Below are 26063 nucleotides of genomic sequence, written 5' to 3'. Positions count from 1 at the left end.
CAAGCTTAATAACCAAGTGAAAAATGTGGATTTAGCACACAGAGCCATAATGAAACAGGTGTTTTGTTTACCTGAAAAGGATTATCTTTGTTTCTGTGAAAACTCTGTAATTGGAGAGCTTTCCTCATGAGTGCCCAAGATACACAGTGTGAGGATGTATCCAACCAAACACCACCCCACATGCTTGAGGATGTGTTCTCACCTTCACACACACAAGGGTTTGTGTAAATATGTGCTTGAGCACGCACTGTCACCAGTGTCGGGGAGAAAGGAGTGATTGCACTCTGTGTAGTTTTAATAACAAAGTTAATTAGATTTAAATTTATCTTTTAAGCCCATCAGAAACATCATGCCTACTCTTCAGGCAAACCACAATTATAAACGAGCGGGGGGATCAGATACTGGCCCGTGTGCAGCAGTGAAGAAGGGGCATGATGAGAAAAAAAATGGATCTTTGCATCAGTTCTTTAAGGCCACGTGATGCTCCTATAGCAGTGGCTTTACCTGTTTACACTGAAATATGTCCTGTTTTTCTCAGTAAAATCCCCACCGTATCTCAACAGAGATACAAGCTACTTCAGTGGAGGTAGTTTTCAAAACACAGGATTTACTAATATATTTAATTGGTTTAGTAGAAGATAAGATGCTGTTTCTCATAAACACGTTGTTTTGTTTTTTGTTAAAAATCCATTAGCTTCTATGTGGGCCTTTAAATATTTACAAGATTTAAATAATCTTTTAAAGCATCCTCAGAGAAGACATTGACTCTACTTTCAGTTAAATAGTTTTTCTGGTAGGGGAATTGTTTAAGTACTCAGCCAACTAATTCCTGAAATTGATCACAATATTTTTATACTAAAATGTCTATTTTATATAGCAAAGAGAAACACAAAAGACAAACGTATTGTATTTATGTGTAAACTAACTTACTATTTGTAGGATGGGGATAATATACTGTGATTCCGGAGCTGGCTGTAAATTGAAGATGCCTTTAAATAAACACCTCAGGAAGTTCCTGCCCCTCTAAATATTTATAAGAGAAGTTTTGCCACAAAATATTTCAATCTTCACATTTCCACCAGTGTAAGCATAGGATATTTTTAAGTGTTAGCCTAACCATATGGTGATAACAATAAATGATGCTTCACTTTTTTTTTAATCAAGGGACAATATTCTTGTTGGTTGATTGAAGTGTTTTTATTGGAAATTGCTTCCAATAATAACCTGTCTTGTTAGTACTGTAAATTCTGCAGGCTAAAATCCTTTGTTTCTCATTAAATTAACTAATTACTGTCTCAGTGGATCGATGGATTTAGGAGCAACTGTATAATCTTGCTAGGAGAGGAAAGCTGCCAAATTCCATCACTTTGCATGAATCTATTAGCCTAGGATCTGTGCGCTGGCAGAAATTTATCACCATGTAATTGATGGGTTTAGCTGGTTGATTGCCATATCCAAAAGAGGTGAAAATATCAGTTTTAAGCTAAACAAAGAAAAATTAAAAAAAGTTGTTCATACCTTTCAAACCACTTTGGGGATGCCTCTGCTTTGCACAATGGAGCAATCAGGTGTCAGACTGAGCCTGTTTCCCATAAGAGGGTTTACCTGACCCGCCGAATTTCCAGCACCATGCTTATTTTTGGTGCCTCCATTAAACCCTCACTTACTCGCTTTTTCTGCCTACCTCTTCAACTGAGTATTTAGGGTCTTGTTCTGTGTGGGAAATAGAAAAAGCACAGGATTTCACAGGATTAGAGAGCCAATTAATCTCTAAAACAGTTGATCCATAAGGTAGGAGGACTAAATTTTAGAAGGTTAATGGTGCAAACAGGCAATGCCATTTCTCAGCTGCAAGCACTGCACTATATCCTGCTCCCAGCTTAGCTATCCCAGTGGTTTTATTATGTTTGTTCAGCTTTAATTTATACATGCTTTAACATGCTCTTAGTTATTTTTAATTTTAAACTAAGAAATGCTGGCAAATCTCCTTCAATATAATTAGAATTTTTCCTTTAGTAATTATTTTCTTATTTCTGCTTTATATTCTGGGGGATAAATCCTCTTATTCATTTGTTTCAATGAAGCTTGAATAAAGGTCATTTAAATTGATTCACCTTCCTTATCTCTCTCGTGTTTATTCTATAATCCTACCTTCCATTGTGTTGAGGAGAATAGGTTTCTTTTCTCTGCCTCTTTCTTCTAGAAGAAAAATGCTAACCTTTTATTAAATAAATCTGGGAAAGCTGTGCTCCAAATCCATATTATCACTAGCTTGGGGAAACGAATTCTTTCACAAACTTAAAAAAACCCACCATACAGCACTTTTTGTAGTTTGCTGTTAGATGGCCTAAACTCACCACCTCAAGCCCCTTAAATGAACAAGGGAGATATTTTGGTGTAATTTGCAAAGGAAAATGCACACACATAAACTCAGTCAGCCAAATATAAGACAACTTTTCAACAGTGAATCCTCGCAGAGGTGCAGAGCACCAGCAACCTCAGTGCTGTGGGGTGCTGGGGCACACAGCCATCCTGTCTTTTCCCACTATTCCCAGTCATTTCCATTTCTAGGAGCAATGTCCAAACTCACCAGCTTGTCTCTTAACTTGTAGCCCAGCTTCTAGAGCGATATCAGACTTGGGCCTTGAAGAGAATATTTCTGTTCTTGATGCCTAACCTGAAATACAGACTATCTACCTCTTTCTGCACTTTTTAGCCTTTTTAAATGCAAATCTATATTTCTGAAACACCCCAACTGGAACAGAACAAGTTTATACACTCTCTAAAGGATCTGATATTAAAATAATTATGATTGGCTACTCGGGTTGCCTGAGTGAATACTTTTATTTTCTGTTTATTGTCAATTGACAAGAATGTGTGTAAGTTCCTGCACCACTTTCTTGGCACTTTCTTGTTCTGTTTCAGAGAGAAGATTATTTTTTCCCTGACCAGATGTCACTCTGTGATGTAGGACAGGTTTTATATGAAGAAAAAATGGTATTTTTCTAAACTGGAATGTTTAAGGAAGTGAAAGGAGGAAATGCCGGATTGAGCCATATGATTAGGAAAATAAAAACAACCCAAACCAATCTGTTAACAATATGTTCATATACATAGGGTGTGTGTTCCTCATTTTAAAACAACTAAACCAGTATCACTTTTTATTTTGTTGCCAAGGTTACTGAATTTTTAATAGTCTCTAGACAGTGGTGGTTTTAACTCCATGAATGGCATCATTGTTTAATATTAAGAATATTCTGATAAAAGCTATCTCAGCTGTGGAAAATCACTTCTTAAAAAAAATAAAAAAAAGATAAACTTATTTTAAAGTTGCCATTTTAAAATCACTGGAAAGAGAAGGCCATTTTCTGGCTACAAAAGTGCTGCAAATAGGAAGAATGAGCAGTGCTGTGAAATTACGCTCCGTGTCACACCAGAGTGGGGTCAGCTGGAGCTGAAGGAACATCCCTGGCCTGGCAGCACCGCAGAGCTGGGTGCAGGGGGTCTTTGAGTTTGCCAGCCCAAAGTTTGCCAGGGACAGGCAGGGAGGCCAAGAGGGGATGTGTCAGACTCAAGAGGAGGGAAGGTGAGGGTCAGAGGAGAAGAAACCATTTTTCGGATCAATATCATGGGCAGGATACAGGTTAGTGCAAGGAACGGACAGAAGCAGTCTCCAGGATCACAGCAATAATAAGGACGCAACAAAAATCTTACCTTGTAATCCCTGAAATAAAAACGTGGAGCAGCCTCACTGCAGTGCAGAGCCAGCCAGTCCCACACAACAGCAAAGGTAGAAGCTGACCCTAAAGAAAGGGAAAAACACTCAGGCCCCAGACTTGATCCATCCCCATCCCAAAGTGAGAGAGGAGGCAGGATTTCTCCAGAAGCCCCCAGGTCTGAGACAGGCAGTGGGAGCAAGATCTGTGTTCAGCCCCAGGCTGTATAAAGGGGACTCATGGCCGCTTTGAGATTTTTTTTTCCTTTCTTTTCACCTCCTTCCATAGTCACCTGCAGAAAATGCATCATGGCACCAGCTTCTCACATCAGAATTCCTCCTGCTGAGGCATAAATCCATAAGAAATGGTGGAAATAGCCTTCTGCCTCCATGCTGCACATTGCAATCAAGATCATACCTGCAGAACTTGAAAGAGAAAGGAGATAAAGTCAGCGAGGGAAGACTAGAGAGAAAGGGGGTAGACAGCTGGGGGCGAGGGATCATTCACTTTGTCTTGCTATGTCATTCTTTACTGCTCATACATGCACAAGTGCTTGAATGTAATGAGCCCAATGCTCTGGCAAGACACAATTTATAAGAAAGTAATATCCAGTTCATGGTATAGAAATACCTTGGTTATGTATTATATTTACTGCCACCCATTCATCCAAACACACACACACTTACATACACTGAAGCATTTTGACATTGATATAGGCAGTAAATTGAATTAAATTCTTGATTTGGGAAATATTAACAAATGGACATATTTGAATGCTAGCAACATTCCTATACTGGTCTTTAAGTAATGTGCATACAGTTTTATTATCATGGAACTATAAATCACTTGAAAAATAGTTTTATACTATACTGAGAGTACAAATAGACTGATGTGAGACAGGGTATCAGAGGTGCCTGAGTTTTCAGGTATTTGAGAAACGAGGGTTACAGAAGGGATGTCCTAACATTGCATTTGCATGTGCTCGCTTTTGGGATCAGTGGACAGGTTTGGGGTAACTCTGGGACATGCAGAGCTCCTTTCAGCTCAAGTGCTCTGAATGAGACTCCAGGAGCTTTCCCTAAATTCTCACTTCTGCATCTCATTGTTATCCAAAGCTCACTTGGCAATTAGTTTGTTTTACACCAAAAGTTTTTCATCAAGAAAAAAGAGTGGGTTTTTTTAATCAAGATTTCAAGTAGTCACAGAGCCCACAAACCTGATCCTTGCACAGTTTCTTCAGCCCACTCTTCGCTGAAGTTCAGTGACCAGGCTATTTGAATCCATGACGATCAGCCCACCGTCCTCGCTCGCCCTGTGCAGCTCTCCGCTCGCATCTGAAAAATACATTATGCAGCACCCTGCCAGAGCACACTCAAGGCAAAATGGCATTTTAAAATCTGTAGGAAGACAGACTCAAATAAGTTAGAAATCTCTTCTCCCCCCAGTAGCCCAATAATGTCAGTGAAAACTTTTTGGTTTCATTAGGTTTCAGAAAATAGCTTGCTTCTAACCACCTCGGTGTTCAGTTCTGCGATGCTTGTCTCTGAGTTTGGCTGTTAAGCGTTGAGTGCCACTGCTCGAATCTGGAGCCACACTACTGGGTGCTGCTATAATGACCTTCCTCATGAATATGTATTGCCAGATAAGTAAGGCAGAATAAAAGATTAGAAACTTTTAACACTCAAAACTCTCCAGAGCTTCAGCTTCAGCTCTGGAGACTGCAAAGGTTTTCTGCTTCTTCAGGAACAAAGCACTGAGCAAGATGGTGATCTTTGTGCTCCATTGTTGCAGTTTCTTAGCCTTTAATAAAAAAATAGAAGACCCATTTATTGCACTGCTAAATATATTCCATTCAAACAGCAGCAATATAAAATGCAATAAGGGTTTTGTACAAAATTTCAAAAATTAATCATCAATGAGTGGTGGTCTAATTACCAAGAAAATTCTGGTTCCAGAACACACCTGGTTATTAAAGAGTTTGAATTCATCTCAAAATTAGATCAAATTTAATTCTGCACAGAATGGATAGTATTTGGTATCATTATAATGAACTTTACTATGTGCTGTGCAGTGAGGGAACTCATCTAAGTTTGCCAAATTCATTCCTGAAATTACCGCCAACAGGACAGAAAAATAGCTTCCCCCGCAGGCACAATATTGAGCAGTTTTAAAAATACTTCAGAGTGATGTTAGAGCTATGTTGCAAAAGTACCTACTTAAGTTTTGGAAACAGTGCAATGCTACTCGTTCCCCAGACGAGAGTCCTTTCCAGGATCTCTGATATGACTTTGTGTGGTCATTCTGTGACCATCTGTCACTTATCTCCTTTGGCTCTATGTGTCCTCTGCTCTGGTCAGCCAAAAGGAAAACCAAAAACTAAATACAGCAATGCAATTATTATATCTGGGTCATGGGGGGGAAAAAAAAAAAAAAAAAAAAAAAAGCCTTTTGTTGCCTTTGTTGCTTTGTTGCTGTAAGTTGTTTATGTGTTTTTAAAGTGTTGCTTAGAAGTGGCCAACAGAAAGAGAAATTTACAGGAGCCCTTTCACACCGGGATCATTAAGCTCGTATCCACAGTTTCATTACCAGCCTTGCTTTTCAGAGAAGTGAAAGGCATCTGCAAAAATTTCCACACTAAGTTTTAGTGCCACAGAGAAGTGTTGTCTTTGCTGCCTCAAGTTCCGCAACCTTTTTGAGCTCCATTTAACTGTTGTGATTCTCACAAAACCTGCAAATTTCCGTTAAGAAACACATTGCCAGCAAGTCTTCTGCTCTTCAGTCTCTCTGGTTTGCTCCCCCATCCCCAGCTTATATCTCAGGGGCGGTTCTTGGATTCCTAGTTCCAACCCCGTCTCACTGGTGCCAAACTGGGGAGCAAACCCAAACCCCTGCAGATGGCCCTGCCCTGCTTGGCCCCACAGCAGGCTGATCAGAAAATAATCTGTAATAAAAATTCTCTCCTATATTCCAACCCAATACAGACTTCATAACAACATAATATTGAAAATTGAATCTCAGAATTTTCATCTACTATTTTGACTAAAAATGGTTGTCAAATACCTTATAAAACCGTCCTGACTGTAAGCACTAATTTTTACTTTCTCCTGTAAATTGAAGGTGTAGTAAAGCTTCTGTTCATTAATAGCATATCTACCTCTTGAACAAAGTCCATTTAGCCATTTCATCAGTAATCGGTAACTCCCCTCATCAAGCTCGTTCTAAATCTGGGAGGAAATTTACCTCGTGCCGCTGCCTTCACTTAAAAGCGATCATACCAGACCCTTATCTGGGATAAAAAGTCCAAAGGGATTTCATCCTTATCTGGGGCGTTCCCTGTTTTCACTTTGGAGAGGGTGTTTCTCCCTGTTTCTGCAGCAACCAACAAGCACTAGATCTGAAGTCTTTTCGTAGTACCCAGCATGTCCATCTGCTTTTATTTTTTCAGCTTTCGTATGCCAACAGAACTAGTATCTCCAAGCACTTTTAGACTGTCCTGGAAAATCCCAACTTTATTTTGCCTTTGCTAAGACCTCTTCCTAAAGATGGACTGTCTCTGGATAATGCATGCAGGAACTATTTTTAGAACTCCCAGAATCATTGGTATTGTGATCCTAACATGTTTAGGAGAAGACTGTATCTTCTGATGGTTATAGACTACCACAGAGCAGGTTGCAAAATACCCAATTAATATCTTAGCTGAAATAGTACTTTTGCATCCATCATTTTTCTAAGATAACAGAAGAATCACTTCTTGGTTGATATAGCCTCACTAATGGGATGCTATGTTAGCTTGGATGAATTTTTACTATGAGGATAATTCGAAGACACTGAAAGTGCATCTTGTGTCCTCTCAGTCATGGGAACACAAGAAAAATAAATGGTCTCTAGCCATGCTTTTTACAATATTGGCAGTTTCCCAAGTCAGTAGTTTTTGTATTGCTGACTGATCTCCTTGGAAGATCTTACCATTGCAGGAGGCCACACAGTATTTGAGGACAAAACAAGATTTGATTTTTCAAAAGTCAGAGCATCTATCTAAATGAAAGGGCTTTCCTCCATCTGCCTTCTAGGTTGTTCTTTAGCCTCGCTTTCTCATATTTTCAGATACTGTCTTCCTTCCTCTGATTGGCAAGAGGTATGTATATTTTGCTGGGGTTTTTTGCCCTTCACCAATGGCTTAAAACCCAACAGGCAGTTAACTTTGTCCCAGTAGCTGTGACACTGGGAAACAGAACCTGCCTCAGCCCATTTCTGTGACTTTTCCCCATTTTGTCCAGGGCAGGACCTTGCTCAGGGCACCTGCAGTTCCCTTGGTGTGAAGTGAGGCAGCAGTTGCAGGATTTCTTAAACTCTGCACCTGAAGTCGTGAACTCCCAGAGAGCTGCTCTCAGCACTGCTTGGGTAGTGACTCCTCAGAGGAGGTGTTTGAGGTTTTTTTTAAAGAAAAAGTATTTGCACAGGTTTACAGTTGTGATGTGGTAATGGAAGTCATTATTGGCTTTTTATTGGTAGTGCTTTTTGAAATGTTTTGCTTGAAACGCACTTTCAAAGTGTTTTCTTTGCATTTATCTCTGCTCTGCCAGCTTTAAAATGTTCTCTCAAAGACTTCTGGGAATTATAGCTTAGTGTGCTGATTTGTTGGGTTTTTTGTTGTTGTTACTTTTTTTCCCCAAGTGAAGGTTTGCACTAAGAATGCTATTTGCTTTCCAAAATTAGACTGTGTTGAATTCCTAATTACAACAATTGATCTAGCACCTTGTCACAAGAGTACGTAGAAAAAACAACCTTGTGTGAGGCTGCACTTGCACTTACACAGTCAGAACCCCGTTTTGAGAGAAGAGTTGTTCAGTCAAGACCATCTTGGCCAAGTAGTTCCGGATGAGGAATGTGATGGGGAACATTTTTACGTGTCAAATTAATCTGGGGTGCAGCTTTTCACATGAAAAGGCACCTTCTAATCCTCACAGATTTCAAAGCACATGGACATTTACTTGGTTGTTTTCTATTAAGATTAATTTCTTGGGGAGCACAAAGCGCGGGCACAAAGTCCTTATTTTGGGAACAGTTTCTGATTAAAAAACAGCAAAATGTATTGAGTTACAATTAATTGCCTAGCTAGTAGTTTGAGACCAGAGTTCTTTCAAGGATTGTTAGTCTGTGGGACCAAGAAACTATTTATAAATGTAAACTTTATACATGTCAACTATTAATATATGTCAAATATAAATTTATATTCAATTAAAAAAACAGTAATCAAGAACATTCATACGGACACACTGGGAATGAGACCAAATCCGGGTCTAAAAGTGTTTGGAGATACTGGTTCTGTTAGCACACGAAAGCTGAAAAAATCCACATATAAACTTCTGTATGACTATGTTTTTTACATCAAAATGATTTTAAGGATTGTTGGGTTTGAATTTCATTTAGCAAGAAAATAATTTGGTTTTGGCCTTCAAGAGTTATGGTGCCTCCTCACAGAATGCACATTGTTCCGGGCACAACAATTGCCAAGCATTTTCACTATATGTCGCTATCGTACATTATTTCTTTAATGTAAGGTCTTCTGGCTATGCATATTTTGCTACTGTTTTCTTTAGTAATCCTAACGTCATTTTTCCTTTATTTAAATACCTTGCTAATGCCACTTCTGGCAGTGAAAGCATGTTCTAACTTGCGGCTTACACAAATGAAGCGTACTAAGGTTTGTAATTTGATATTTATATTTAAAATACATGCAGTGTACTTGGTGCCAATAAGAGTAGCTTAGCAAAATGCAAAATTAATTTAACAATAGATAATGCACTTCACCACCTCTTCTTCAATATGTTGCATAGTCTCAGGGCCTGATTCTGATCTCATTTGCACTAATTTAATGTTGGTTAAGCTTAACTGACAGAAGTGAAATTATTTTTCATTTACTAGACAGTACGTGGCATCAGATATTCATTTTTACATATCATGTCTTTACATTTCCTAATAAAGGGTAATGATGCTAAGCACCTGCTCAAAAAATGATTGCTCGTTTTGATTATTTCCATTATATTAAAATATCACCTGGCAAAAAGCACCATTGTTTCCTTTTAATACGCAAGTTTAGAAACCAAATGTCTGTTAAAATGTGCCTTTAATCTTTGTTATATAAATAGCCATGTGACATTATGAAAATCAAGCTTCTCTCTACCAGGAGGCACAGAGCTTACCAGGAATAATTGCAAAGTGGTTGCATTGATCAGCCCTTTCCCTTCTCCAGCCAGACTTTAAGATCTCATTCATTCTCATGCAATGAGACAGAACAAAAATGAAGAATGTCAGTCTATGCAGCTCCTTAGATTAGATAATAAATTCCATATTTATTTTTTTTTAAACTTACCACCACCAAAGAGGAAGCAGAAGGTAAGATGCAGACAACATACTCTTCTCTGTTTAATGCACCAGTTCTCTAATGTGTGCTCTGGAATCATCTGTGGACCTTTAAACTGGATCCTGCTGTTATTCTGTAAGACCTGAAGGACAATACAAATAATACAGTTTATGTGCAGTATATACTCATAATAATACTTTTCTTGACTTTTATAGTATTTTTTTAAATACAGAAAATAACTTAGCTTTAAAGTGGCAAACAATAGAAATAAATAGGAAAGAAGGGAATCAAGAATAATAAAGTAATAATAGCCAGTCTGGTGCATTACTTGGTGGTTCAATGTGGGCAAGACTTGCCTCATTTTTTAGTATATATATAGCTTCATTATGAGCAAAAGGACAATTTACTGTAGGATTATTTTCTGTAAGGCCTGTTTTATGCATCATCTACTTTCCTGGCACCTTACAACCATGTTTAACCTGTATAAAATTAACTATATTTATAGGTGATATCTAAACGAGCTGAACATTACCTCTTTTTTTTTTTCCGTTCTCCAGCCTATCTATTTCCTAAATCAGATACAGCAGCTTAGCCTGGAACAGAAGAAACCTGATGAATGTCAGCTTCAGTGAGACCTCTGCAGCCAGCTCAGTTTTGGACTTATAATAACATCAGAAATTTCCTTTGTCCTTCTCCTTGAAAATTGAGCCCTATGGATCAGGTGGGATGCGGTTCATCTCTCAGACAGAAAGGATTTTGTACAAAAGTGTACTATAAGAAAAAAAAAACACAACACGGTAGGTAATTTTTAAGGTGTTTTACCTCCACTAGAACTACTTTTTCCCTATAATGCAAAAGATGAATGATAATAATCAAACAAATAATGTTATTGTAAAGTGGTAATGGGCGAGAGTTTTCTGCTGTGTAGATTACCATCTTATCAGTTGTCAAAGTCCATGTGCATTTGTCTTATAGAATTATGCCTGCAGGGGGTAGCTAACCATCCCACTACTCAGTAATTGCTCTTTGGCCTATTTATCAGAATTATTGTGTTATTGCCAGCATTTGAAGAGTTTTGTGTAAGAGGAATTCAGGTACAAGTCACCTTCAGTTATCTGTGTATTAATTGGCATTTCTTAATACCACAGACTCTCTTCTTCAGGACACATATTGAATTAAAGCTGTTTTACTGACATCAAATAATGACAAACTTGAACCAGTACACAACCCAAGGACCTGGCTCCCCAAGGTGCACTCTGATTTTCAATTCAATTCCATTCAAGATAGGCATCTTATTCACTGAGTATTCATTTATACTTCTGAAGTGAAACATGGGGTAAAGTTTTGAATTAGAGTCATTTTTCTATATGGTTGTTATACAGTATAATCTTCCTAGGGAAAAAACAAACAAACAAAACCACCAACAAGCAAACAACCGCCCCCAAACAAACAAACAAAAACCCAAGACAAAACAAACCCAAACCTATGCTTTTCTCTCAAATCTGCTTTGCCTCAGAGAACATTTATAAAGAGTGCTTATTAAAAAATAAATTTAAAAAAGCGGGGGAGAAGAGGAGAAAAATTTCTCAAACAAAATTATAGAAAAATATGTGAAGCTTTAAATGTCACCTTTCCCAATGAAGTTAGCAGTAGAAACTCGCAGAATCACAGAATGTTGAGGTTGGAAGGGACCTCTGGAGATCATCTAATCCAACCTACCTGCTAAAACAGGTTCACTCAGAGCAGATGGCACAGGAATGTGTCCATGCAGGTCTTGAATGTCTCTAGAGGAGACTCCACAGCCTCTCTGGGCAGCCTGTTCCAGGGCTCTGGCACCCTCCAAGGAAAGAAGTTTCTCCTCATATTTAGATGGAACCTCCTGCGCTTCAGTCTGTGTCCATTGCCCCTCCATTCTGTCATTGGGCACCACTGAAAGGAGTCTGGTCCATCCTCTTGATATCAACCCTTGAGATATTTATAAACATTGATGAGATCTCCTCTCAGCCTTTTCCAGGTTGAACAGACCCTCTCTCAGTCTCTCCTCATAACAAAGCTGCTCCAGACCCCTAATCATCTTTGTAGGCCATTGCTGGACTCCCTCCAGTAATTCCTTGTCCTTCTTAAACTGGGGAGCCCAGAACTGTACACAGAACTCCAGATGCAGCCTCACCAGGGCAGAGTAGATGGGGAGGAAAACATCTCTCAACCTGCTGGTCACACTCTTCTTGATGCACCCTAGGATACCATTGGCCTTTTTGGCCACAAGGTCACTCATGGTTGACCACAACTCCCAAGTCCTTCTCTGCAGCACTGCTTTCCAGCAGGTCTGCCCCTAACCTGTACGGATGCCTGGGGTTATTCCTCCCCAGGTGAAGGATCCTACACTTGCCCTTGTTAAACTTCATCAGGTTCTTCTCTGCCCAGTCCTCCAGCCTGTCCAGGTATTGTCCAGGTAGCACAGCATTCTGGTGTGTCAGCCCTTCCTCCCAGTTTGGTATCATCAGCAAACTTGTTGAGGATGCACTCAGTCTCTTAATCCAGGTAACTGATGAACAGGTTGAACAAGGCTGGACCTAACACTGACCCCTGGGGAACCCCACGAACTACAGGCCTCCAACCAGACTCTGCACTGTTGATCACAGCGCTTGGAATTCACAGGAAAAAGATATGTTTTAGAAACATGGCAGTCTCCCAGGAGGCAGCTGCATGGCTGATGGAAGGACACGTCCGCTGGCTGCCCGAGCCTCATGGATCGCAGCCCCTCATCTCAATCATTTCCCTGCTGCCCTCCCACCGCAGACCCCTGTTGGTAGCCCTGCAGGCTGAGAAAGCTCTGCCTCAGTACCTGGGATATGAAAAGATGATAATTCATTATCATATAATGATCTTCCAGACTGGGAGCTCATCTCAACAGTATGTTGAAGCAATCCATTCAGGTATAACGGAATAAATAGGCCAAACTGTATCCAAAATCCCTGAGCCATACACTATTTATTGGCAATTGAAAGATAAGCTTCAAAGAAGAAGCTACTGTATATTTGCCTTCTGGTATAAAACTATTTTATATTTTAAAAGTCTTGCAAAGCCGCCTGTCAGTCTAAGGTCCATGGGAAGAATGGGCTTTGAGCTGAAAGCTTTGAATATTGCGACTAGCATTAGTTTTCAGCTTAACACTTCAAAATTTCTTACAATAAACTTTATATATATATATATATATTTATAAAGTATACTGTCATTGTTAAAGGACTTGTTGAAATTAGACTTAAGAAAATGGGGCAATGTATATCCGAGCAATAACTAAACAATCATCTGCTTTATTTACAAATGTGTTTCAAAAGGCATTTTTTGACCATATACCCCTTGCTGTTATCACTTTGGGAAAACAGTAGTTAAATGCAGGACCTGAAGCTGTAGTTACAGATTAGCAATCAATCAGTGACAAATAGGCATGTCTTAATATAATCCCAATACTAAAAAAAAAACCCAAACAACAAACAAAAAACCCCTCCAAAAAACAAAACCCACCAAAACAACCAAACAAAACCAAAACAAAAACACAAAAACCAAACCAAACAAACAACAAACAAGCCTCACCAAAACAAAACAAAACCCCACAACACAAAAAAACTATTTGTGATGTTTCCTGGAACAATAGCAGGAAGAGACTGTGTACCAGCACTAATGGTTGTGCTTACTCACATGCAGCTTTATGCAAGCCAGCCTTCAGCTTAGTTCAGAAAAATGGTGTATCTGCAAAACAGCACATAGGACTACCCTGGGTTGCTTTAGAGAACTGCTTCAGCTGAGCCTGCCACTGGAGATGAGAAAGAAAATGAATTTTAAAAGAGCTTTTGCATATCAAATTGTTACAAAGAGACTGGAAATCATAATTTTAATTGTTTTCCTGAAAAAAAAAGAGCTTTCTCTCTCGTTAGTTTTTTAAAAAACTAATTCCACAGGTCTTCTAAAATGTCTTTAGACTCTAAGCAATAAATGACTGGGTAGCACAGAGAAGAACAGGTTGATGAAATACAAAAATGTGCAGGAGTGAATGTCAAAATCCATAGTCGCTATAGCTTATATTTTGGGAGACATACTGCAATTTGCCCATATTGTGTTTGAACGAACAGTCTTACAATATAGCATGAATTTCAAGAATAGTAGAAAGATTTCTTCACACAAATTTCCAACAATTTGAGGCAACACTGCTATCTGCTGGGACACTTGGTCAAGCCACATAGAAATGGCAGAGAATAATACCTCCATTGCAGCAAGCTTGGCAAGAAACCAGAGACAATGGCCAGATGGTAAATAACTTAGTCCCACGAAACAACACCATGAAGTTGTGCAAAAAAAAACTGAGAAGCTCAATGACCTTGCACTTGTAATTGACCAACAGTTGAACACTCTGCTTGAAGGCAATGAGAACATGGATCCTGAAGGAAGGAAGTTTCTCTATGTTCTCCAAACACTCACAGCTGTTTGTGCAGGTACATGGGCATAATCAGTGAGAAAAGTTGAAAAACTTGACTGAACTGAGACACCAATATTTTAATGGTGTTTCTGATGAAATGAAACCATTTTAACAGCAGTGCCAGATAACGTGCTGGTCTTTCTAGGAGGTAATTTGTTGTGCAAGTCAGAACTTGCACACCTGTGGTGTGACTGTTATTAAAAAATGATAGTTACCTGCAGAAGCAAATCAGCCATTACAAAAAGCTGAACACCTTTTCAACATACCACCTAACAAGTTTTTTGCTAAGTGCTTTCAGAGTAATTCCATTCACTTTATAGACACAATCATAAAAGCTGGGACTGTTAAAAGTAGGACTAGGCTCGAAGGGGGATGGGGTTGTAGCTGGGCTTGTCCCAGTGGGGCTGCATTCTAAACCTGATGAGGACCGGGTGGCCTCCTATGCCCCTAGGGAGAAACTGGTGTGCTCTGCTCGCTCCCTGAAATGCCTGTATACCAATGCGCGCAGCATGGGGAATAAGCAGGAGGAGCTAGAATCCTATGTTCGGTCGGGAGATTATGATCTGGTGGCAATTACAGAAACATGGTGGGACAGTTCACATGAATGTGGTCATGGATGGCTATGCCCTTTTCAGGAAAGACAGGCCAGCCAGGCGTGGTGGTGGAGTTGCTCTCTATGTGAGAGAGCAACTACAGTGTACTAAATTCTGCCCAGGAGCGGATGACGAGCGAGTTGAGAGTGTATGGGTCAGGATCAAGGGGCAGGCTGGCAGGGCTGACACTGTTGTGGGTGTCTGTTACAGGCCACCAGATCAGGCTGAGGAAGTTGATGAGGCCTTCTATGGGCAGCTGAGAGTGGCCTCACAGTCACAGGCCATGGTTGTTGTGGGGGATTTTAACTTCCCTGATGTTTGCTGGAAGGACCATTCAGCCAGCCAGCCACAGTCCAGGAGGTTCCTCCAGTGCATTGATGATAACTTCCTCATGCAGATGGTGGAGGAGCCGACTAGGAGAGGTGCACTGCTGGACCTCATCCTCACTAACAAGGAGGGTCTGGTCGAAGCAGTAAAGGTTGAGGGCTGCCTGGGTTGCAGTGACCACGAGATGGTGGAGTTCAGCATCTCGTGTGGCAGGAACAGAATAGCAAGTAGAATTGCAACCCTGGACTTCAGCAGGGCTAACTTTGACCTTTTCAAGCAATTGCTGGGGGAAATCCCATGGGCAAGACTGCTTGAAGGAAAAGGGGCCCAAGATAGCTGGGTGGCATTCAGAGATTGCTTCTTCCATGCTCAGGATCAGAGCATCCCCACACGTAGGAAGTCAAGGAAGGGAGCCAGGAGGCCTAGGTGGTTGAATAGGGAGGTGTTGGGTATGCTCAAGCAGAAGAGGAGAGTTTACAGGTCATGGAAGCAGGGGCTGGCCACTTGGGAGGAATATAAGGCTGCTGTTAGAGGATGTAGGAAGGCAGCTAGGATAGCCAAGGCCTCCTTAGAATTACAGCTGGCGAGAGGGGTCAAGGACAGCAAAAAGAACTTTTTCAAATACATAGCAGATAAAACTAATATCAGAGGCAATGTAGGCCCACTGATGAATGGGGTGGGTGCCCTGGTGGCAGAAGATACAGAGAAGGCAGAATTACTGAATGCCTTCTCTGTCTCTGTCTACTCTGCCGGAGGCTGTCCTGGGGAGCCCTGTACCCCTGAGACCCCGGATGAAGCCAGGTCAATGGAGGAGTTTGCTTTAGTCGATGAGGACTGGGTTAGGGAGCAATTAAATAGTCTGGACATTCATAAATCCGTGGGTCCAGATGGGATGCATCCGCGGGTGCTGAGGGAGCTGGCTGAAGTCATTGCTGGACCGCTCTCCATCATCTTTGCCAAGTCTTGGGAAACGGGAGAGGTGCCCGAGGATTGGAGGAAAGCAAATGTCACTCCAGTCTTCAAAAAGGGCAGGAGGGAGGACCCGGGTAATTATAGACCGGTCAGCCTCACCTCTGTCCCTGGGAAAGTAATGGAACAGCTTGTCCTTGGTGCCATCTCAAGGCATATCAAGGATAAGAGGGTTATTAGGGGCAGTCAGCATGGCTTTACCAAGGGTAGGGTCATGCTTGACCAACCTCATAGCCTTTTATGAGAATGTAACAAGGTGGATGGATGATGGCAGAGCGGTGGATGTGGTCTACCTTGACTTCAGTAAAGCCTTTGACACAGTCTCCCACAGCATCCTCACAGCTAAGTTGAGGAGGTGTGGTCTAGACAATAGAGTAGTGAGGTGGGTTGCAAACTGGCTTAGGGAGAGAAGCCAGAGAGTGGTAGTCAATGGTGCGGAGTCTAGTTGGAGGCCAGTATCTAGTGGAGTGCCTCAGGGGTCAGTGCTGGGGCCAATATTATTCAATATATTCATTAACGATTTGGACGAGGGAATTGAGTGTACTATCAGCAAGTTTGCTGATGACACCAAGCTGGGAGGAGTGGCTGACACGCCGGAGGGCTGTGCTGCCATCCAGCGGGACCTGGACAGGCTGGAGAGTTGGGCGGGGAATAACCTAATGAAATTTAACAAGGGCAAGTGTAGAGTCCTGCATCTGGGCAGGAACAACCCCAGGTTCCAGTATAGGTTGGGAGATTACATATTAGAGAGCAGTGTAAGGGAAAGGGACCTGGGGGTCCTGGTGGACAACAGGATGACCATGAGCCAGCACTGTGCCCTTGTGGCCAGGAAGGCCAATGGCATCCTGGAGTGTATTAGAAGGGGGGTGGTTAGTAGATCGAGAGAGGTCCTCCTTCCCCTCTACTCCGCCCTGGTGAGACCACATCTGGAATATTGTGTCCAGTTCTGGGCCCCTCAGTTCAAGAAGGACAGGGAACTGCTGGAGAGGGTCCAGCGTAGGGCAACGAAGATGATTAAAGGAGTGGAGCACCTCCCTTATGAAGAAAGGCTGAGGGAGCTGGGTCTCTTTAGTTTGGAGAAGAGGAGACTAAGGGGGGACCTTATTAATGTTTATAAATATATAAAGGGTGAGTGCCATGGGGATGGAGCCAGGCTCTTCTCGGGGGCAAACAATGATAGGACAAGGGGTAATGGGATCAAGCTGGAACACAAGAGGTTCCACTTAAATTTGAGAAGAAACTTCTTCTCAGTACGGGTGACAGAGCACTGGAACAGGCTGCCCAGGGAAGTTGTGGAGTCTCCTTCTCTGGAGACATTCAAAACCCGCCTGGACATGTTCCTGTGCGACCTCACCTAGGTGTTCCTGCTCCAGCAGGGGGATTGGACTAGATGATCTTTTGAGGTCCCTTCCAATCCCAAACATACTGTGATACTGTGATACTTTGAAGAGGAGGACATTGATGAAAATGAAAGCTACAAGTGTTGGTAAGTAAAAGTAAGCTGGAAATGTTTAAAAGTGTGTATATGGGCTCAAAGAAACTGTAGCTATGATTGTCAGTAAAACCAGTATGCTTTTGGTATGGTAGAAGACATGTCCATCTATGATGTGAACAACCTGATGGTGACCACTAGCCATGAAGTATTGTAAGGCACAGCCATTCTCCCAGTCAATGCTACTCCCTGCACAGAACAGGTTGGGAAAATGGTCTTTCTTTTTAAATACCAACAGAATAGCTGGATAATGTATAGAAATAACTGCAGGATTGCTGAATGTTCAAATATGAGATGTGTTTAAGAAAGTCAGATTGCTGTGTCCACATGTCGACAAACAAGACACATCCTATTTCATGCCTCGTCAATAAGCTATGTGTAATTCTCACCTGGGAGGTCATAGGGGATGATAGAAGCTCAGAGGGGTGGAAGCAGTGAACTACGTAAGTTCTCAGGATCATGCTTCAGGGCTACAGAAATAATTAATGTTGGCAGAGCAGTGAATGGATAAGCCCGAATCAAACTCTGCTTCCATTAGCTTTAACATACTCCACCACCCTTATTTACTACTCTTTACTGGTACGAGAGATAACCAGGCATTTATTCATTAAGTTAAAAAATTAATCTCATTTTCAGAAAGGGAATTCTTGTTCCCTTTCTTTTGGGATTGATAAGAAGAATGGACGGGGGCTGCAGAACTTCTATATACATTTTCGTTTTAGTCTAGTGAGTAAACACTAGTCCTAGAGAGTCTGTATCAAATCAGCTGTAAACCAGTTGATATAAAAGCAACATTCTTTTGCCTAGATGATTATACCTATTAACACAAAAATTCATTTGATGTATATGTGAAGAATTCCAGTGGTTGTCTTTTTGATGTCAAGTATGAAACGGCATACACTTCATTAAATGGCACATCAAAAGGATGAAAATACAATCATTAATCTGTGTTTTATGACATTCTCCTAACAGTGTGTGGTAGAAACCCATATTGCATCAAATAGCAAGAAGACCTTGAAAAATTCCTTGAGTGGTAAAAGGACTCTCCATACTTTTAATTTTTTCTACTTTTTAGATTTCCTAAGCCCTCCATTTTATACCTGAAGGTAGCCATGCTCATCCTTTTCTCACTGATGTAATTTTAAAATCTGCACAACAGAGGCAAGGTTAGGGATGTAAATTTTAAACATGTTCCCACTGTGTTTACATCCTTTCTCTTGGTGAAAAATTACGGTGTTTGATCTGTCTGACTCTCTGAGTGAACTGAACTCTTGGTGCAGTGCGCTTATCCAGGCCTAAATTAAAGCAGGCTTATCCAGGCCTAAATTTCTTCTCTGACTGACCTAGCTCCTCCTTCTGATGTACTGAGGAATGTTTCTGTGTCTGGTGACACTACCCCAATGTCAAATTTATATTGCTTTAGATATTGTTTCTAATCAGCAAGGAAATCCATACCTGGCAAGGAGGGCAGATCTCCATCCTCACTAGCAAGTGAGAAATGAGATGTAACTTGGACTCAAGATGTTCCTCACTCATTTTAACAAGTTGTGAACACTTTGCCTGGCAGGACGATGCCTGTAGCACTCAGCTGATCATCTCCACTGCTTCTGGAAAAGAAAAAGAGGTATCTGAAGCTTGAGACTGTTGGGAAAGAATCTGCCTGTACAGGAGTAAATTCCGCACTGGGCACACAGATGGAGGCAGAACAGAGGGGATGTGGAGGGGTCAGTGCATCACTCTCCAGAAACCCCGGGTGCTGATTATAAAAACTCTAAAATCTACTGTGATTTTAAAAATAAAACATTTGTTAAAATGATGGATGAAAGCCCAAGAAATATAATTATTTTGATTTTTCATATTTGAGATTGATAAAACTTTTAACTGTGACTGTGTCCTGAAAGCAGCTACACGGACAGTTTCTGACTTTCTTCATTTCACACTGAGCCTGATGAATTTCTGCCTGACAAAGAAATGTAATTCCACTCACTGTTGTAGCTTGCTTGTTGTATTTCCAATCCCTGAATATGCTATTGAATGAGTTTTCTGACAAGAATGTTCACTTAAACAGAAGATGAAAGTAAATATTGGAGGAGGTTCACAGAAGATTCCTTCTTCTCCAACCTGTGAATGAGAATATTAATACTGGAAATATGCTTCCACAGTATAATATTTATCCCATAACAATAATGTGACCTATTTATGCTATTAAAACCAATCAATACAGTTGGAAATAAACATGTAGATGTTCATTATACCAGGGAAGACACTCTACTGAAAATATTTTCTTTCTGACTATTGAATAAAAGTAAATACAAAAGCAGGTAATAACAGTTTTAAATATGCACTGCCATTAGGAAGAAGGAGAATTTAAGTTTTCAGGCTGCAGGATTTGTCAAAGCAAATTTTATCATTTAAAAGTACTCCTGTATTACCTGCTTACAGGGACATACATCATTCAGGCAAGAAACAGAAGTGATATCATATGACTTAACAGGATAATTTGCTTTCCATACTTCCATTATTAAATCCTAAGAATAATCATGCCAATATTTCTGAGCTACCTGTCGTAGGGAAAAATTGACTAAGAAAAATGTTAGTAATTCTGAGTGAAGGATGAAGTCAACATTTCCCCAGTCTTTTCATAAGCTTGTGAAGAAAAGGAACACAATTTTACATGCAGTGTATCTTTTTGATACCAGTCATTTATGTATACTTACTACAAATCCAGATTCCTTTCCCTTTTAAGGTTTTACTGCACAGCAGAAAACAGTATAATCTTGCCTCCTGCATTGAATTTGACTCAGAACACCATACTGTGTTTAGATCTGAAATTGGCTGCACGCACTCATAGAGCAGGTGGCCTCCCTGGGATGACAGGAGGGATGTCTGGAGATGAGAGGAGAGCCTTGCACCATCAAGGACTCTGAGGCTTTTGTGGTCAGGGAAGGCAAAATCAAGATATGAAAGATCCTCATGATGATGAGCTTTTTTGAGAAATGAAAACCCAAGGCAACAACTTAAGAATCCACTATTGAGATCTATAGAGGGTGGGTCTCCTGGCCAAATGTTCCAATTATTTTTGGCACTTAGAGGTATTAATTGATTGGGAGGAAATAATACAAATGGATTTTGTTTCCTTGCTAGGCTGCCAATGAGGGGCAATGTGCTGCCTGGCATTTGAATTTGATGGGGCATATGCAGAGGTGTCTGTCCCAGGCACTGCCCTCAGGTGTGCACCATTCAAAAGACCAAGACCACAACTAATACACAAACTTGCATCCATCACAGAAATGGCATGAAACATCATCTTGGTGTGTTTGACCCACTGGCCTCGTGAGGCAGGAAGCATCCCCATGCCTTGCCCTGGATGAAGGATGTGGAGGTGTCCCCTCAGGGTGGGGACAAGGGGTGAGCAGGCATCCATGGGTACCTATGGGTATGGACAGCAGCCAAATTCGTTGGGACAGACATCCAGAGAAGCACCTTTCTCTAGCAGCCAACAAGTCAGAAAGGCATCAGCACATTACCTTTTGCAAGGGCAACAGTGCTAAAGACTCAGCTCCCCTTTGGAGGCTGCCTCTTGCCTGGCTTCAGGTCTTACCAGTCTCCCCATGAGCCACAGTGCTCTGGGAAAGATCTTACTCCTCATGCAAACAAATGAGTTTAACCAAACCCTGACATATATACCTTTAATGGCAATTTTGCCCTATTAAACTCAAACTGAATTCAACCCACATTGTTTTAGTAGAACAACTGATATTAAATCATGTGCATGCAGGGGTGCAGTAGCACCTATACAAACCCACTGCTGCGTATCTCAACCACCACTCACTTCGGTATCAAAGCAAATGTAAACCAGCAATTCCCAGGTGCCTTGGGCTGTGACCACACCTTGCAGCTTGCTCAGCTGTGCTCTTGCTGCAGCCCCTCCTGTTACTGTTTTATTTGCATTCAAAAACCATGACCATCAGATTATGTATTAAAGCATGCTTTGAATCAACTAAGGCCTGTTCGAAAGCCTAAGAGGAGTGAGAGGGAGGTGGTTCCCAGAAGCATTTCACATGCAGGGAAGTATAAGTTTTAATATCTTCTGCCTACGCTTCACGTAGGTGAGATTTTCTCTTCCATCACCATAAAATGCTCGCAAACTTTATATCTTCCCCCTGCAGTAAATAGCATAAATAGCAATATAACTGTCAATAAACAACTGAATGAAACCAGGCTGCTGCTTTTTTTTTTTTTAGTCACTCCTTACAGAGTGGTAATTAAAGAGAAAACAGTACTTCAGAGTTTCTGCTCAGACTTTTTGGCATTCAGCAAGGAAAAGATCTCTGAACATCCCCCTTTTCTTGCAGGTTTTTCTCCCTTTGCTCTGAAGGTCAAAGGTTTAATTTGTATGCTCATCTCTCTCTTTCACTTTCCAACATAGCCCTAATTGAAATTTGACACATATACCCATTAGCTGAATTTATTCTTTTTCCATGCTTCATTAACAATGCTCTTTGCTATATTACAACACTAATGCTCATCATAAAACGCTCTCCAATGCAACGTGCATTGCAATAGATGGTGATTGATGATATCAAAGGTAACATGAAATCTAGAAGGTATAACTTTACATGCTAAAATTGCAAGCTGCAGCAGGAATGTCAATGGTTAGGGACAGATCCTGACTTTGCAAGGTCTATTATAGGGTGTAAAATGCCAGCCGACTTCTCTGACACAGCAGCATTAACCCAGCTCAAGCAGAATCCATCCACCTCTGCGTTCTCTGAACCCAAGTCTGTCACAATGAACTTCTGGCTGAACTTGATCTTAATCTACATTATTCGCCTGAAATGTTGAATATAACTTTCTCCACTAAATTGTGCACAACTGGGTCTTGTAACTAGGAAATGAAACTCAAACCCATAAATGCAAATGAGCTTTTCATTTTAAAACTGTGGTTTCCTTTTCTAATGTACTGTACCACTTGTCCACAAAGTTTTGTCTTTTTCGGAAAATGACATTTTCCTGTGGCATGTAAGTTTCATAGGGTTACCATGGAAACTGGGCCTCTCTTTCTCCCTTTTCATCTCCTTCTCCAAGTCTTTCACCTTGAAAAGAAAATGCTTGTCATTTACAGCTCATAATCTTGCAGGTTAAACTTTCTACAATCACTCAGAGAGTGATGGAAATACAATCCCAGAGTTCAGGGGCAAGGGAGGAAGGGAGAGTGCTTGTGTATTTCTAAAGGTGACTGTCAAGCCCTTCACTGCCCTTTCCCCTCACTGTAGCTGCAGGGGCAAAGGTGTGCCTGCTACACTGAGTACCTGACTCAGGCTCTCTGCTTTATGGCATGTTTACACAGCAGAGCAAACAGGCTCTAGCTTCTCCTGCCCTCACTCCAAGGGGGGATGCGCTGAGCCAGACCTGGTTCAGGGGCACGTCAGTTCTTGGTGGTTCTCAGCCAAACCCACAGGTTCCCCCAGGAGCCAGGCAGCCTGGGGACCACCTCAACAGCATTGGAAGGTGGAGAGGTGGCTGCTTGGTGCCAACAACTGGGCAAAACAGAAGGGCATGGCTCACAAAAAAGCCTCAGAGGGCAGAGAAATGCCTTTGCAGCTGGGAAACGGGGTTCAGTTTTAGTGTAATACTAGGCAAGGTTAAAGCGAGACCTTGTAAGGCAAGACGAGAGGATTGCCTCAGAAAGCAAAGCGTTATTTTGAACAATTTATTGGTTATTCAGCCCAGCCAAAAGAATGTACCAGAATACATGGGGGCTGGAGAGGGTCAGGCTTGTTGTTTTGCCCAGACTCATAGACCTTTCCCCTTGGCTTGTTTTAGTCTCCGTGTGGGGATCATATGTGTTACAAGCTGTATCCTGCAAGAAAAAGACTGTAAGGCCAGTGGATTCTCTTGGAGTGGCTGCACAGAGGGGATGAGAAACTAGTGAGTGTCCCCAGCTATGGGCGCTTTGCCGTGGCCACTAAGGCAGCTGCCTGAGCAAGACCCTCAGGATCATCAAGTCCAACCATAACCTAAGTCTAGCACTAAACCATGTCCCTAAGAACCTTGTCTAAATGCCTTTTAAACCCCTTCAGGGATGTTGACTCCACCACTGCCCTGGGCAGCCTGTTCCAATGCCCAACACCCCTTTCCATGAAGAATTTTTTCCTCATATCCAATCTAAACCTCCCCTGGCACAACTTGAGGCCATTTCCTCTTGTCCTGTCACTTGCTACTTGGGAGAAGAGACCAACACCCTCCATGCTACAACCTCCTTTCAGGTAGTTGTAGACAGTGATAAGGCCTCCCCTCAGCCTCCTTTTCTTAATGCTAAAAAGCCCCAGTTCCCATACAGAACATGATGTCCTAAACTTGGGGACAAAGTCCCTTCTCAATCTGCCATCTACTTAGGGAGACTGCTTGCCCATAAAAATCTGAAGTGTATATAAGTAGGCTTTATCTATATAGAAAGTACCTTAAGGAAAAACTGAAAGGCAGCAGCACAAGCAAAAGACCTGCTGCTTTCATGGTCAACCTGAAATAAGAAAAAATGCAAATCCTTACTGTAAGTGCAGTCTTTGAGGTTTTACCCAAAGGAGACTGAGATGAGCTTGGATAAATTTTGGATAATCAGTTGCACCCCTGAACATTTGCCAGCATTATCTACAGATTATCTTACCAGCCACTTGCTTTAACCCCTGCAAACCAATTAGCTAACGTGTAAATGCCTGAGGAATTAGTCAGGAGGTGCCATTTTAGTACCACATATTTAGCAGGGAGAAAAATTGATGTTAAAAAGGAGGCTATTTAGCAAATGAGTGCTTAAAGGCTAAAAGCAGTAGTAAAAAGTTCATTGGTCTTTTTTTTTTTTTCTCTACTCGTTTCACCTATGGGAAGCTGTGCAACTTTATATTCCCTGTATTAGAATATTCAGCTCAAACAGGATTTTTTTTTCAGTTTTTAATGAATAGCACTGCTGTGTGCTACATTATGTGAAAAGGTTTGAAAAGGCTTTGCAGGAACACAGCATCGCACTTTTACTCGAAGAAACACCTTATGTATTTTCCAGCTGTTTCCTACAGGTGTACATATGCTTAAAGGTCAGTGTTCTTTTGAGAACATCCATAGCCCCATGATCATTTAGATAACAAGCAAACATCTCATGCCAAGATAAAGTGTTTTAAATACAAAATGTTAACAGAAATAAAAAAGTCTAATCAGCACATGAAGAATAGAAGACAGATAACTGAAGGAAAACCTGCTTAATATTTTGACTTTTATACCACCTTTAGAGTGCTAGGGCTGGCGCCATGGGAAGAGACCTTGGAGATGGCACGTTAAGAGGTGGAGAAGCAGTGCTGCCTCACGGCTCTCACTCCACTGTCCACTCTGTCACTGACAGAGTTACCTACCCATGTCCTCCTGCCGAGGTCAAGTGCCTGGCCCCATGCAGTCCATGCAAAACAAAAATAAAAATCTGCCTTTTAAGCTACCACAAAATGGAAAAATAGCTGCTGTCTCAGAATAATGAGACTTGAGACATCAGGTTTTAAGATTCCTACAATATTGGGTGTGGACAGTGGAAGACTGAGATCATTCTTGATTTTCCGAGAAAACCAAAAATGCAGAAGGTGCTCGATTCAGTGCTGGTTCCTTTAAGACAAGGAGAGGAAAAAATACAGCATAGCCTGGCTGTAATGTGCTATTTGCCCACATAATTAGTACAGACCATTACAACCAAAAGGCATAGGTTTAATCCTGGGATTGTTGTTTTTCTTGGTTGTTGTTGTTGTTGTTTTGTTGTTTGTTTGGTTTTTAAATAATGAAATTTTTCCTGCAATTGGTAGCAATAACTTTTAAAACACATAATCATCTAAAACTGAATGGCAAGACTTTCGGATGTTGATGTTTGACTTAGCAGCATATAGTGCTTAAGACTGGCCTGCAATTGACCTCCAAGGAAACTGAGGAGGAAGATTATAGTTTTAGTAGTCCCAGATAAATAATGAAAACTAAATTGCAATTGACAGGTATTTACCTTCAAGTATTTGGTGTTCATATTCTGGTGCAGTGTAGGTGAATTCGTTTCATGAAAGTAAGTCCCCTTTTCCTTGAAATGCTGTGTCTGCCTCTGTTCTCT

Source organism: Streptopelia decaocto (genome assembly GCF_964273445.1).
Source record: "Streptopelia decaocto genome assembly, chromosome: 6".
In the NCBI taxonomy this organism is placed as follows: domain Eukaryota; kingdom Metazoa; phylum Chordata; class Aves; order Columbiformes; family Columbidae; genus Streptopelia; species Streptopelia decaocto.
Note: the sequence above shows the minus strand (reverse complement) of the source record.